This window comes from Leptonychotes weddellii, chromosome 5, assembly GCF_054177405.1.
Source record: "Leptonychotes weddellii isolate Sample4059 chromosome 5, ASM5417740v2, whole genome shotgun sequence".
Lineage (NCBI taxonomy): Eukaryota > Metazoa > Chordata > Mammalia > Carnivora > Phocidae > Leptonychotes > Leptonychotes weddellii.
The window spans coordinates 33,495,479-33,508,176 of record NC_138373.1 but is presented as its reverse complement, the minus strand read 5'-3'; the positions used below and the strand labels follow the sequence as shown (position 1 = coordinate 33,508,176).

The following is a 12,698-nucleotide window of genomic DNA, read 5'->3' as shown; positions in this document are numbered from 1 at the left end:
CGGACTCCTGCAGCCTCCTCCCCGCTGTTTCTCCACTCCTCTGCTCCAGGCCCCAGCTGGACCCTCCAGCTTTTCCTGGGAGGGTCTCAGCTCCCTTCCCAGACACCTGCCAGCTCATTGCCCTCCCCTCACGCCTCTTCACTTTTCGGAGCATTTTCCCTGCCCTGGCCAAAGTCCCAGCTGCAAGAGGCTGGACCACACGTCACCTCCAGTTAGGCCATGCCAGCTTTGCGGTAGGGGGGTTAGAAAAAGGACTTCCTCTGTGGGCCTGAGGCTGGCAGGAGGTGGGAAGGAGGATGGGCAGGGCCTGGAAAAGCCTCCGTGGAGGACCACCAGGCACTGGGGAGGCCAAGGCCCGGGCCCAGGCCTCAATCTCGTCCCCACCCCAGGCTTTCCAGGAGGAGATGGCCCAGTTCCGAGAGTGCCTAGACACCCATGGGGTCCCCGTGAGCTGTGCGCTTGTGGCCCTCATGGCCCCTGGGGGGCCACAGGGGCAGCTGCTGGGGGCAGACGGGCATGAGGTCCAGCCAGAGGTGCTGGTGCAGGAGCTGAGCCACCGCAGGGCCCTGTAGGGCTGCCCCAAGATCTTCCTGCTTCAGGCTTGCAGTGGAGGTGAGTGGGGCCCGCCCCCCGAAGGCCAGGCCAGGTCTTGGCCTCCCACCTGCCTCCTCCTGCTCTAGCTTTGCACACGCAGCCCTCAGCCTCCCAGGACTTGCTGTCCACCTTCTCCAGGAGGGCCTCAGCACTGGCACTTCGCCTGTGCCATCTTCTAGCCTCTCCTAGAAGTTAGGTCCACCAACTTGAGCACTTCACCCTCAGCACATGCTGTTCCGTGCTCTGAGTGCTTCCAGCCTGGCAGGTCTGCCCTGGCATTCTGGGGGCTGGGCTGTGGACCCCTGGGGCACCCCTAGGTATCTGCTGAGCAAAAGGATCTGCGTATCTCCCCCCACCTCCAGGGAAGAGGGATGCCAGTGTGGGGCCCAGAGCTCTCCCCTGGTTCCGGCGCGCTGGCTGCGGGCATCACCAACCACCCCCTCGCATGCTGATGTTCTCCAGATCTATGCTGAAGCCCAGGGTGGGTGTGCCTTCCTTCTGGAGCCTGGGCTTGGGCAGGACTGGTGGGAGGGCTGTCCGCCGTGCCTTTCCAGGGCTCTGACCTGGGTCCTGCTGCTACCTGCATCCTCTTTGCCAAGAGGATGGGAAGGAAAACCTTCCTAAACTGCAAGGGCCTTGGGCTTCTGCCGCTACTTGAGCCTCAAAACAACCCTGGAGGCAGGAAGGTGAGATAGCTTTTCTAGGTTCACCGAGCTGGTAGGTGGCAGAGCTGAGATTTGAGTTTTTTTGTTGTTGTTGTTGAGAGCTGAGTTTTGATTTGCCTTTTCTGCCCTGGGCTCCTTCCACTAACTGCCCTGTGTGCCCTTGAGTCAGACTTGGGACCCCTGGGGCTGGTAGAGTCGCAGGATGCTGGGTAAATGCAGTTGATCCTTCTTGCAGGCAGCTCCTCTGGGGGCCCCCACTCTGGGGAGCTCTGACCAAGCGGACATCCTGATGGTCTATGCAGCTGCCGAGGGTAAGGCGACGGGTCATCAGGAAAGCCTGCTACACAGGGTATCCTGGCTGGACATGCATGCCAAGGGCCTGGAGTGGCTTTAGGGGGGCCAGGGCTGGGCATGTGGGGCACAGGGGCACCAGCTCAGTTGCAGTTAAGCCATCTTCCTTCCATATTTATGATTTATAATAATAGTAACGACGGTGAGCTCACAATGAGGGCTGACAGTGCTGAGCGCTGTAAATTCCGTGAGGGATATGCCTCAGGCCCCTGCTCAGGGCCCGGCCAGCACAGGGTAGGTTCGCAGTGAATGTGTGTTCCATATTCGGTCAAATTATATATTCACCCCACAAATATCAAGCAACAAGTTGTTCCAGAAGCCAGAAGTTCCTGCTCTTTGCACCATTCCCTTGCTTGACCCCTGGGGTCTTGTCTGTTTGTAGGCCCATTTCTACCAACAAAGAGCCCCTGGGGGTTGGAAGGCGGGGGGGGGCGGGGGGGCAAGTCTGACACTCTGACCCTGGTCCTCTGGCCTAGGCTGTGTAGCCTATCGGGATGATGAGAAGGGCTCGGACTTTATCCAGACTCTGGTGGAGGTCCTCAGAGCTGACCCCAGGGGAGAGCTCCTGGAGCTGCTGACTGAGGTGTGTTGGGGTTAGGGGCAGAGACGTGGGGAGAGGGGCAGGATTCATCCTTCTCCCCAACCCTGCTGTTCTGATCGCCTCCCAGACACAGGGCGCCTGGGGCTGGCCAGTGAGAGCCACAGAAGTTACTAGCCGGGTATACTCACTGCCGCGTGGAGGCCACCGCCCACCGCACAGGGCCCCTGGGGGTTGCAGTCGGGAACAGAGTGAACCAGCAGGGGCTGTGGGCCTCAGGCTTCAGAGTAAGAGTGGGTGGGGTGCCCCTGGTCCCTGCAGGAGGATGTGATTGGCTTGTTTGAATAATTTTCCAGGCTGGCAGGGAATTGAAGCCCCTCAGACTGAGGACAAGCTGAGGGTGGGGGAACCAGCTGCGTGGAGAGCCTTTCCTGCCGTGTGGGGCGCACATCTGACAGGGGCAGGGGGCTCACGGTTAGGCCCCTGAGGCCCCGTGAAGGCCCACGATGGCAAGGCAGCACTTGAAATTTTAGGGCTTCCCATCCACGGGGCGCCAGGCTGGGTGCCGAGGGACCCGGGAGTCCTGGGCGCAGGCTGAGTGTGGTCCTCGCAGGTCAACCGACGGGTGTGTGAACTGGAGGTGCTGGGTCCCGACTGCCAGGAGCGCCGCAAGGCCTGCCTGGAGATCCGCAGCTCGCTGAGGCGCCGGCTCTGCCTGCAAGCCTGATTGCGCCCGCTGCCGCCCCGGGGTGCAGACCGCGAGTGCCGACCGCGGGTGCCACGGCCCAGCGCCGCCGCCGACTCCATCCCCTCTCCCGGTTTCTCTTCTGTAAATGGCCGCAGCAGCGCGGGCGCGGGGCTCGGGGGGCGTGCAACGATCGCTGTGCCCGTGAACAGTGCCTGCCCTCAGGGAGGTGACAGAGTGAGAGAGCGCTGGCCAAGTGCCTGGCACACTCCGCAAGGGTGCATTTGTGCTTCCGGGAGCCGGAGGCTGGGCCTTCCCGCGGGCGGAGGGACCGAGGAACCCTGCGCGGCCTTAGGCTGGGCTCGATGTTCCAAGAGGGGGCAGCCGGGGTCCACATCGCTGTCTCAGCTCGCGCACCCCGCCGGCGCCCGGGGCTGGGGCCGTGGGAGTGCAGGAGATGCGGTCTCGCCTTCACGCCGGTCAGAGTCCAGTCTGGGAGCACAAGACTGGACAGAGCCCTGCAGGCTCATCGGTGCTGTGATGCGAAAAGCACGCGGGCTGCGGGAGCAGTGGGCAGCCCCTCACCCAACGCGCTCTGGGGTCACGTGGGGGAAGAGCTTCCAAGCCGCCAGTCAGGGTAGGAGCCTGCGCGGCCTCACCGGGGCTCGAACTTGGGGTACAGTTCGTTAGGGCTGTCGTCGCCGAGCCGCCGGGGCTCATTTCCGCGCGGGGACCCAGCTCGCAGCCCCACCCACACAGGGCCCGAGGGGGAGGAGCTCCTCGCCGGTAGGAGCATGCGCATTCCGGCGCACCACGCAGGCGCCTGGACCAGCTTTATAAGAGAAGCTGTGGGATCGTCGTTGGTGGGGCCGCGTGGCCTAATGGATAAGGCGTCTGATTCCGGATCAGAAGATTGAGGGTTCGAGTCCCTTCGTGGTCGCTGCAGCGTTTGTTTTCCTCCCTCGACTTTAAATTTTCCCTCTGTCGGGACTGCGCCCTTCGTGGAACCTTTGGAGGCTTGGGCGGTGCCCCCCGCGCGCAGCCCCGCCCTGAGGCACCCGGGAACCCGCCCGGCCCCTGCCGGCGCGGAGCTCGGGAGCCAGGGCCTGGTCTGCAGCCCCCGCGACCCCGAGGGCGCTGCGGGGCCCAACGCAGGCCAGAACCCGAAACCACCCGCAGCGAGTCCAGGAGCCTCAGACGAGGCCAATATAGTTCAGTTGACCAGAGCTGCCAACTACAAACGAGGGGAGGGGTTGGATTGTTGCAGGGGGGCGGGGAGTTGTCCCAAGGGGGTCGGAGCACAGGTGCATTTCAAAATGTCATGGATTATTGTGATAAAAAAAATCGGAAATAGTGGTGACGGTTGGATAATATTGTGCATGTAACTGATGCCACTGAATCGTACACCTAAAAACGGCTTAATTGGCCAATTTAACGTTATATATAAATATTTTTTACCGTAATAAAATGTTTAAAAAATCGAATATTTTGATTTCTTGCAATGATAGCATACCTAAATGACTTGTGTGAATGTATATCTAAAAGTTTAAATATAAAGAATATGCCCAGGACTGGGTCATCATTTTACCTGGGAAAAAAATGTCTTTACCTGCGGAACCGAGTTCTCTCCAGGGGATTGTGGCTAAGCCAGGTGACCTAAGTGATGTAACCTCCTCCCACCCGGTGACCGCCAGGGCGGTGGCAGCCGGAGCCCTCATTGGGGAAGGGGGGCGCAGGTGACCTGGGGTCCTATGGGGTGTTTATCGTTTTTGTGATGCTTCAGCGGTTTGAAATTCGTTAAGTTGAACATTTTGGAGATGGAAAGAACACCCATCCTCTGGTGGGAAAGCTATGGATGGGTTGTCTGACGGTGAGAATCTCATATTCCACCGACACAGCCAGCCCGAGGTATTGCGGAAGGCGCTTAGGACAAAGACCTCAGGCCACTGGTCTGTTAAAAACCGCAGAGCCCTGGACCCAGGTAACACCTCCTGTCTACGGGGCAGTGTAGGGAGGAGGACAAGGACAGGGATGGCACTTTTCCCAATCGCCGGGCTGGTACCCCTCTTCTCTTCTCTCCCACATTTTGCATAGCCAACTCCTTGCTAGCAGTTATCGCCAGACCCGGATTCTCCTACAAGAAGGAAAGAGCTCGCCCAGGATTTGATTGCCAGGCTTCTCGCACCCTAAGCGAGGATCACACCCAAGTCCTACGAACTGAGCGCCACCCAGTTCTTCGGGCTCCATCTGCGCGTGCGCTCTCTCTCCGGGGTCGGAGAATACTCCAGCCGCCGGCCAGGTCGGGTGTTGACAGGCCGGGAGGAGGCCGGGATGGAGCCAGGAATCCGTGTGTAACCGGCAGGAACCACGGGGAGGTGATGGAGAGACTGGTCTAGGACCATTGCAAGACATCCATTGTCGGCCCCGGTGGCCTAATGGATAAGGCATTGGCCTCCTAAGCCAGGGATTGTGGGTTCGAGTCCCACCCGGGGTACACAGGGTTAAGTTTTAGACCTCTTCCAAGGAAAAAATGAAATGCTTCCCCAGGGGAGGAAGCCAAGTTAAGGGTTCCTGGAGGTTATCCAGACGAAGTCCTAAGCTAGCTAGTAAATTGGTTGCGACTGTATTTTCTAATAAGAGGTGCACGTTTCCAGGTTTCAGAAAGGAATACTGGCATTATTCACTTTAAAAAAATAACCATCCATTCTACTTGATGATATAAAGGAATAATTGTTCATTTTTCCAGGTGTATTAATTTGATTGTGGTTCTATATATTTTTTTTATAAACAGACCCAAGGCAATTATTTAGAGATTAAATTATATGACAACTGTTTTGCTTTAAAACAATGGGCTGAGTGCTGACAATGGTTATTAATGCAGTATTGTATACTTGCAAATTGCTTTGAGAGGAGCTCGGAAATGTTCTCACCACACACACAGAAAAGGTAACTATGCGAAGGGATGGATGTGTTAACTTGACAGTAGTAAATATTTCACAAATGTATATGTGTATCAAATCATCACATTGTGCACCTTCAATATATACCATTTTTATTTGTCAATTATCTCTCAATAAAGCTAGGGAAAACATAATGGGTTGATTGGAGGTATAGACAAAACAAGGTTATCGATCAGTTGGCTTAAGCTGGGGGACATGAGGATACATTATACTATTTCTCTGCTTTAGTGCGTTTGAAGTAGTCCATAATAAAGTTTTCTCTTTTGTTAATCCATGCAATCCCTGTCTTCATCCTGGAGGTAAAAATCTCCCAAACTGCAGGACATGGTGTAGAGTAAAATCAGAAACCTTCTATGCCACATGTCCGTAGAAGGGAAGACCACTGGAGCTTTGTCATATACACATATAAAAATATAGTTCTCTTTTGCCTTTAAAAACCATGAATGAGACTCTTCTGTTCCTCTGGCTCTGGTCTTACTTCTCCCACTTTCCCAAATATCCGGGTCTCCATTATTCCCCCTGGAATGAAGAATGTCATCTCAGTGCAGTGTCTCCCACCATCGTGGAAGGAGACTGGGGGACCACAGAGCTATCCGAGGATGCTGGTGCTTCCCTCGCCAATGTTTCTCAATGCCTTATTGAAAGGAATGTCCTCTGGGTGCTGTCAGTGGGTGGTGGGTGTCTACAGCCCCATCTCACTAAGTCTTTGGCTTCCTTTTTCTACTTGATGCCAGGGACATTCTCACATCTCAGTCTCATTAAACATAGGCTACCACTGAGTTCAATGCTTAGCCAACCAACCAAGAAACCTGGCAGAACCACATTCAGCGGCACAAAATAACATGTTAAGTACAGGCTTTCTGGGAAGTGCTCCCAGGTCAATAAATTCACCAGATGCACAATCATATCTCATCCTCCTTACTCCAGCACCCTTAGGTTCATTCCCACATGTATCTCCTCGGTCTCTACTGGCATAAATGAGCACCCCCTGCAATTCTTTGGGTGAATAAGCTATTTCTGCTGCGTCAGCCTTTGTACTCACTGCCCACAGCATGCTGATCTGGCTGAAGTCATGGGGCCAGTACTAACAAGGGTGGTTGGTGTGGGCTTTGTTGAGCACTTGCATCTCCTTGGAAGACAAGTGCTCCAGGTGAGATTATTATAGGACATTCAAACACGGAAGGCTCCTTTCCACAGATTCCAGACTGATTCTACCGGCAAGGAAGCTCAGGAATTCGGGATTCTCAACTTTGTCTGAGCCCACCCAGAGGTCTCCCTGTCTTTGACCCCACTCCTTCATAATCATTGCCATTTCTTTCACATGAAAGATCCCCCGAGGCTGTGAACTCAACTTCCAATGTCATTCCATAACAGGTGTAATTCAGGGATGGGTTTGATCTTTAGCAATATCAGCCCTGCAGCTATAAGATTATTTTATGGCAGCCATGAAATATCCCTGGGCTTCTTTTTTTTTTTTAATTTAATTTAATTTTATTATGTTATGTTAGTCACCATACAGTACATCATTAGTTTTTGATGTAGTGTTCCATGATTCATTGTTTGTGTATAACACCCAGTGCTCCATGCAATACGTGCCCTCCTTAATACCCACCACTGGGCTCACCCATCCCCCCACCCCTGTCCCTGAGCTTCTGAACAAGACTTGGGCTGAAAGTTTAAAGACCTGGTCTTGTCATTTCCTTTCGGTGAGCAAACCAGTGCCCCCAGAAGAATCCCTTCCAGGCCACAGTCCTCATAATCACCTTTCTGCCAGAACAGTCAAGGACCATAGCCACGTGGTCCTTCTGGGCACTGCTTCATCATAATCAACCAGGCGATACGTGGCTTGATCATGATGCCACCGTGTGCCATCAATGACCCACGTTCTGTTTCCCATTGGCAAGGAGCTCAGCTGCGTCCAAGCCCAAACTCATTACCAAATCAAGGTCCAGGCAGCAGTCAGAAAACCCACCCGTGGGTATTGGGGGAAACAGGGAAGGTTGGTCAAAGGGTACAATGAATGAGTTGCGGGGACCTAATCTACAGCATGGTGATGATAGTGAATAACATTGTATTGTGTGCTTGAAATTTGCTAAGGGAGTAGATCTTAAGTAATCACATGAGGTGACGGACATGTTAATTAGCTTGATTGTGGGAATCAGTTCACAATGTATACGGATATCAAACCATCCCATTGAACATCCTCAATATGTATGGTTTTTATTTGTCAATGATATCTCAGTAAACCTGGGGGAGAAAAGAAAAGCCATCCCTGATGTTAACAGATTACTGAAAGAACAATGATTAACTAGGTATAAAGAGTGGCTAATGAGGTGGAGGAGGCAGGAAGGTAACACCGAAAGCAGCTACCACCTGCAGGGCTGCAGGACCAAGGGGAGAGGCTGCGGTTATTAAAAGTCAGAAGCGTGCAGAGAGCCCCAAGGAGCTTGAGAGCAGATCTCAGAGAAAGAGTGCCGCTCAGCTAGCTTGGGTGTCTCTGAGTTCCGAAGAGGGTCCCACGGACAGCAGGCAGCTTGCGCTGGGGTCTCTCATGAGCCACGATGAGGCGGATTCTGTGAGTGTTAGGAAATTTCTTTTTTTTTTTTTTTTAAAGATTTTATTTATTTATTTGAGAGAGAGAGAATGAGAGACAGCACGAGAGGGAAGAGGGTCAGAGGGAGAAGCAGACCCCCCGCTGAGCAGGGAGCCTGATGTGGGACTCGATCCCAGGACTCCAGGATCATGACCTGAGCCGAAGGCAGTAGCTTAACCAACTGAGCCACCCAAGCGCCCTGTTAGGAAATTTCTAACTGGATTCAGTTGCTATTCCTGGAGTGAACGGTTGCTGCATGGATGGGGGGTGGGGGGACGGCGTGGCGGGAACAGAAAACAGGAAGCAGTGAGTCCTTCCTTCAGCCGCTCAGTCTCTGCCTCCGGTCAGCAAAACCTAAGGCGGATCAGCTGACAAAGCAGAGTACCACCCCCCGCCCCAGCCCAGTAGGGTCTAGAAGGGTGAGCTGGAAGCCGGGAGATGAGTGTAATAACGGGTACACCTGCCTGTCCCCCCACCCCCACCCCCTACCTTACAGGTGCCTCCTGAGCGTGTTCCCTTCATGCATGGATGATACAGAAATCCCTGCCTCAGGCTTGCTCCTGGGAAGGTTGTCCTTCCACAGCTGGAACCAGACTCTCAGAAGGAGATTCTAAAGTTGAATCAGCTGCCGGCCACCTGGCACAGAGGACCACACCAGCCGTGGCGGGGAGTGTTTTGAGAAACGCTCGAGTGCCTGAGTGGTACGATTATTCAGACCTGGGATAGACCCGAGGGGTTAGGAAATGAGCTGCACTTGTCCCGTGGCTCTGGGCACCTCAGGGACACAGTGGGAAAGGTCTGGTAGGGACTGTGGGATGATGTGGCTCCTGTCGAGTATCTTTGTTTTTTAAGTTTTTATTTTAATTCCACTTAGTGAACAGTGTTGTATTAGTTTCAGGTGTACAATATAGTGATTCAACACTTCCATTTATCACCTGGTGCTCATCACAAGTGCAGTCCTTCATTCCCATCACCTATTCACCCCCCGCCCCCACCTCTCCAGTAACCATCAGTTTGTTCTCTATGGTTAAGAGTCAGCTTCTTGATTTGTCTCTCTCCTATCCTTTCCCTTTATTTGTTTTGTTTCTTAAATTCCACATTTGAGTGAACTCATGTGGTATTTGTCTTTCTCTGACTGACTTATCTTGCTTAGCATTATACTCTCTAGCTCCATCTGTATTTTTGCAAATGGCACGATTTCATTCGTTTTCATGGCTGAGTAAATACTAGTGAGTGAGTATTTTTTCACTAGTTTTGTGAAAAATGCTGTTGGTATTTTGATAGGGGTTGCATTAAATGTGTAGATTGCTTTGGGCAGTATAGACATTTTAACAATATTCGTTCTTCTAATCCATGAGCATGGGATGTCTTTCCATTTCTTTGCCTCGTCTTCAGTTTCTTCCATCAGTGTTTCACAGTTTGCCGGGCACAGGTCTTTCACCTCCTTGGTTAGGCTGTTGCTGAGCATCTTTAATGCTCTAAGACAAAAGAATGACATGCTTGTGTCGACTAATAACCAATTCAAAGCACAATGGCAGCCCCGAAAGCAGCCCACATGTCCTTCAGCTGAAGGGCTAATGAAGCTGAAGGCCAGGCTTGGGGCCTCCATGTCAAAGTAGCAGATGCTGAGAAAAAGTAGAATTCTCACCCTGGGCAAATCTCTTAGGCCAAAGTCAGGGTGCTGAGAGGGAAGAAGTGGGACCCAGAAACTTGGAATGGGGCTAGCTGGGGCAATGTATGGAGACTCAAACTCTCTGAGCCTGCAGATGTGGCCCAGGCCTCCACCCCTCTTGCCTGAAGGCTGGGAAGAAACTCAGATGAGGCAGATACTTAGGAGATAATGTTTCATTTCTTCAGTATTCTACTCCTCCTCCAGGCCACCAGGCCGAATACTGGGGTTCCATCTCAACTGAGAAATTACGGGCACTGCTCAGGAGGAGGGGACCTCTAAACCGAGCACGTAGCACCTGGGTAATATGTCAGCAGTAATGCGTCCTGGATCAGGGTGGGGAGAATAAAAAGCTGGAAAAGGGAAAAGATGATCTGTATGGGACTCTTCCTTGACACAAGCCTTAACACCCTGGCAAGGGTCCCTCCGCCTGGTTATAATACTCAGCTGGCATGGCTTCCTGAAATGAAGTAGAGTTTCAAGAAATGTCACGGCAAACTTTGAAGAAAGGAATCAGAAGGGACAGAGACACAGGCACGCTAGAGTGGTCCTACATCATCAGGGCAAAAACCCGCTGCTGACTTCGAATCTTGGCAGTGCCTGGAGGAAGTGCCATTTACCAAGGAAATAACACATGCGCAGTGGAGGGGAGGAACCAGCATCTTTGAGAAGTTTGGGAGTGACTGTTGTCTGGTCTGGCAGGTACTGCGATATACCCGGAGAAGAAGGTAAGCTGGTGTAGCTTGCATCCCCTATTATTAAGAAAGAAGCCTAGCACTTGGTAAGACCCCATGATGGTTAATATATATCAACTTGGCCAGGCTCTGGTGCCCAAATGTTTGGTAAAACGTGAGTCTAAATGTTGCTGTATTTTTTTTTAATGCAATTAACATTTAAATCAGTAGACTTGAGTGAAGCAGATTACCTTCCACAATGTGGGTGTGCCTCATTCAGTCAGTTGAAGGTCTCAGGAGCAAAGACGCTCCCCAGGAGGAAGGAAGGCTACCTCTGAGGCCTTCTGACTCAAGACTGCAGTATCTACTTTTGCTGGAATTTCCAGCGGCCATTCTGTGAGCCAATTCTTTAAAATCAATCCAAACATCTCTCTGTCTCTTCTATCTTTTCTATGTTCTGTTTCCCCAGAGAACTCTTATAAATATAGTCTCTCTCTCTTTTAAAGATTTATCTATTTATTTGAGAGAGAGAAAGCACAATCGAGAGTGAGCAGTAGGGAGCGGCAGAGGGAGAGAGAGTCCCAAGCAGATTCCACGCTCAGCACAGAGCCCAAGGAGGGGCTTCCATCTCAAAACCCTGAGATCATGACCTGAGCTGAAACCAGGAGTCAGTCGCTTAACTGAGTGAGCCACCCAGGGCCCCCAATACAGTCTTTTTTGGATGGGTGGGTGCCCTGGCCCAGCCACCAAGAGGTACCGGCAGGTGCCTCCTCACTCCCTAGCCCCACACCCCCGTGGAAGCGTGGGTTTTCTGACATGGAGCCAGGACCTATAGAGGCTGCCTGCTAGAGCAGCAGAGGTACCGGGAGGAATGGACCCCTGGAAACCCAGATTACCCAGATGCCCTGACATCCTGACTCACAGATGCCAAGCCTCAGGATCCGGGTCGCTAACCCTCTGGGCTCTCTTATCCTTCCACAGAAAGGAACCCAGAGTTCCCTCTCTGCTTACTTCTCAACGAGTGGACACACTAACTTGTACTCAGAGTATCCCACGATTTCTAATTTTCTTTCTACTTTAGAAAGGGGAGAGGAGCTGGGACAAGGCTGGACTGCCACTTCTCTGCGCACCAGGGAGGGAAGCTTGGGTGGGGGCACAGTATTGGAGAAGGTGAGGGTGTGGGAGGGGGAGCACCCCTTGATACAGATGGGGCCCCATGTAGGTCCCCAATCAGGGCCAGAGTTGATGAGGTTCCACCTTTAGCTGAAAATCCACTCCAAGTCGTCTGTTGTAGCTCTCCTTCAGCCTGTAGAGTTGAGACTTAACAGCATAAGTTAGTGGGTTTGAGTCCTATGTTGGGTGATATTCTTGGATTGGCCTGGTTAGCCCCTGCCCAAATCTTGCCAACTTTAAGGAAGTTCCTAGAAGGGGAACTCCTCAGAGAGGCTTCTGATCACTGTGTGTATTGTACCTGGAACTTTTGCATAAATTTCAAATTTTTAAAATTACAAAATACATATAATGGAACATAAACAATGGAAGCAAGTTGCCTTGGTGAGATTTGAGGTTGGCTCTCAGTGTCCTGGCCTCCCTGGACTAGGGACAGATTCCCCTTTGTAAGAGTTCTAGTTTATACAGACCCAGTCACCTGTTTAGTTGTAGGATCATCTGGACAAAAGCCACGCCCAACGTGGGGCTCGAACCCACGACCCTGAGATTAAGAGTCTCATGCTCTACCGACTGAGCTAGCCGGGCAGGCGTGGGGCGCTGCCGCTGCGCAGGTGGACTGGGTTACTCCGGCACTTTGCTGTCCTGAAACCCGTAAGGACAGGTCCTGGATCCTGGGCGCGCTGCCTCCCTGGCACTGCAACGCTGAATCCGCGGTCCTTTCTGCAAGGAGCGAGGGGGCCACCAGGCCACTGTCTGCTGTCCTGTCCTGTCCGCGAGTCTGTGTGGCCCAGCGGCTCAG

At 52.7% G+C, this 12,698-nt stretch overlaps 3 non-coding genes across 3 annotated transcripts; 2 read left to right on the top strand and 1 right to left on the bottom strand.

The window, feature by feature from the left end:
• Nucleotides 1–3,700: 3,700 nt before the first annotated feature.
• TRNAR-CCG (transfer RNA arginine (anticodon CCG)) lies at nt 3,701–3,773 on the top strand. The gene has a single exon. It is a non-coding gene; the product is annotated as a tRNA-Arg (tRNA).
• Nucleotides 3,774–5,254: 1,481 nt separating this feature from the next.
• Nucleotides 5,255–5,327, top strand: TRNAR-CCU (transfer RNA arginine (anticodon CCU)). Its single transcript has one exon. It is a non-coding gene; the product is annotated as a tRNA-Arg (tRNA).
• Nucleotides 5,328–12,411: 7,084 nt separating this feature from the next.
• On the bottom strand, nt 12,412–12,484 carry TRNAK-CUU (transfer RNA lysine (anticodon CUU)). The gene has a single exon. It is a non-coding gene; the product is annotated as a tRNA-Lys (tRNA).
• Between the last annotated feature and the right edge of the window lie 214 nt (nt 12,485–12,698).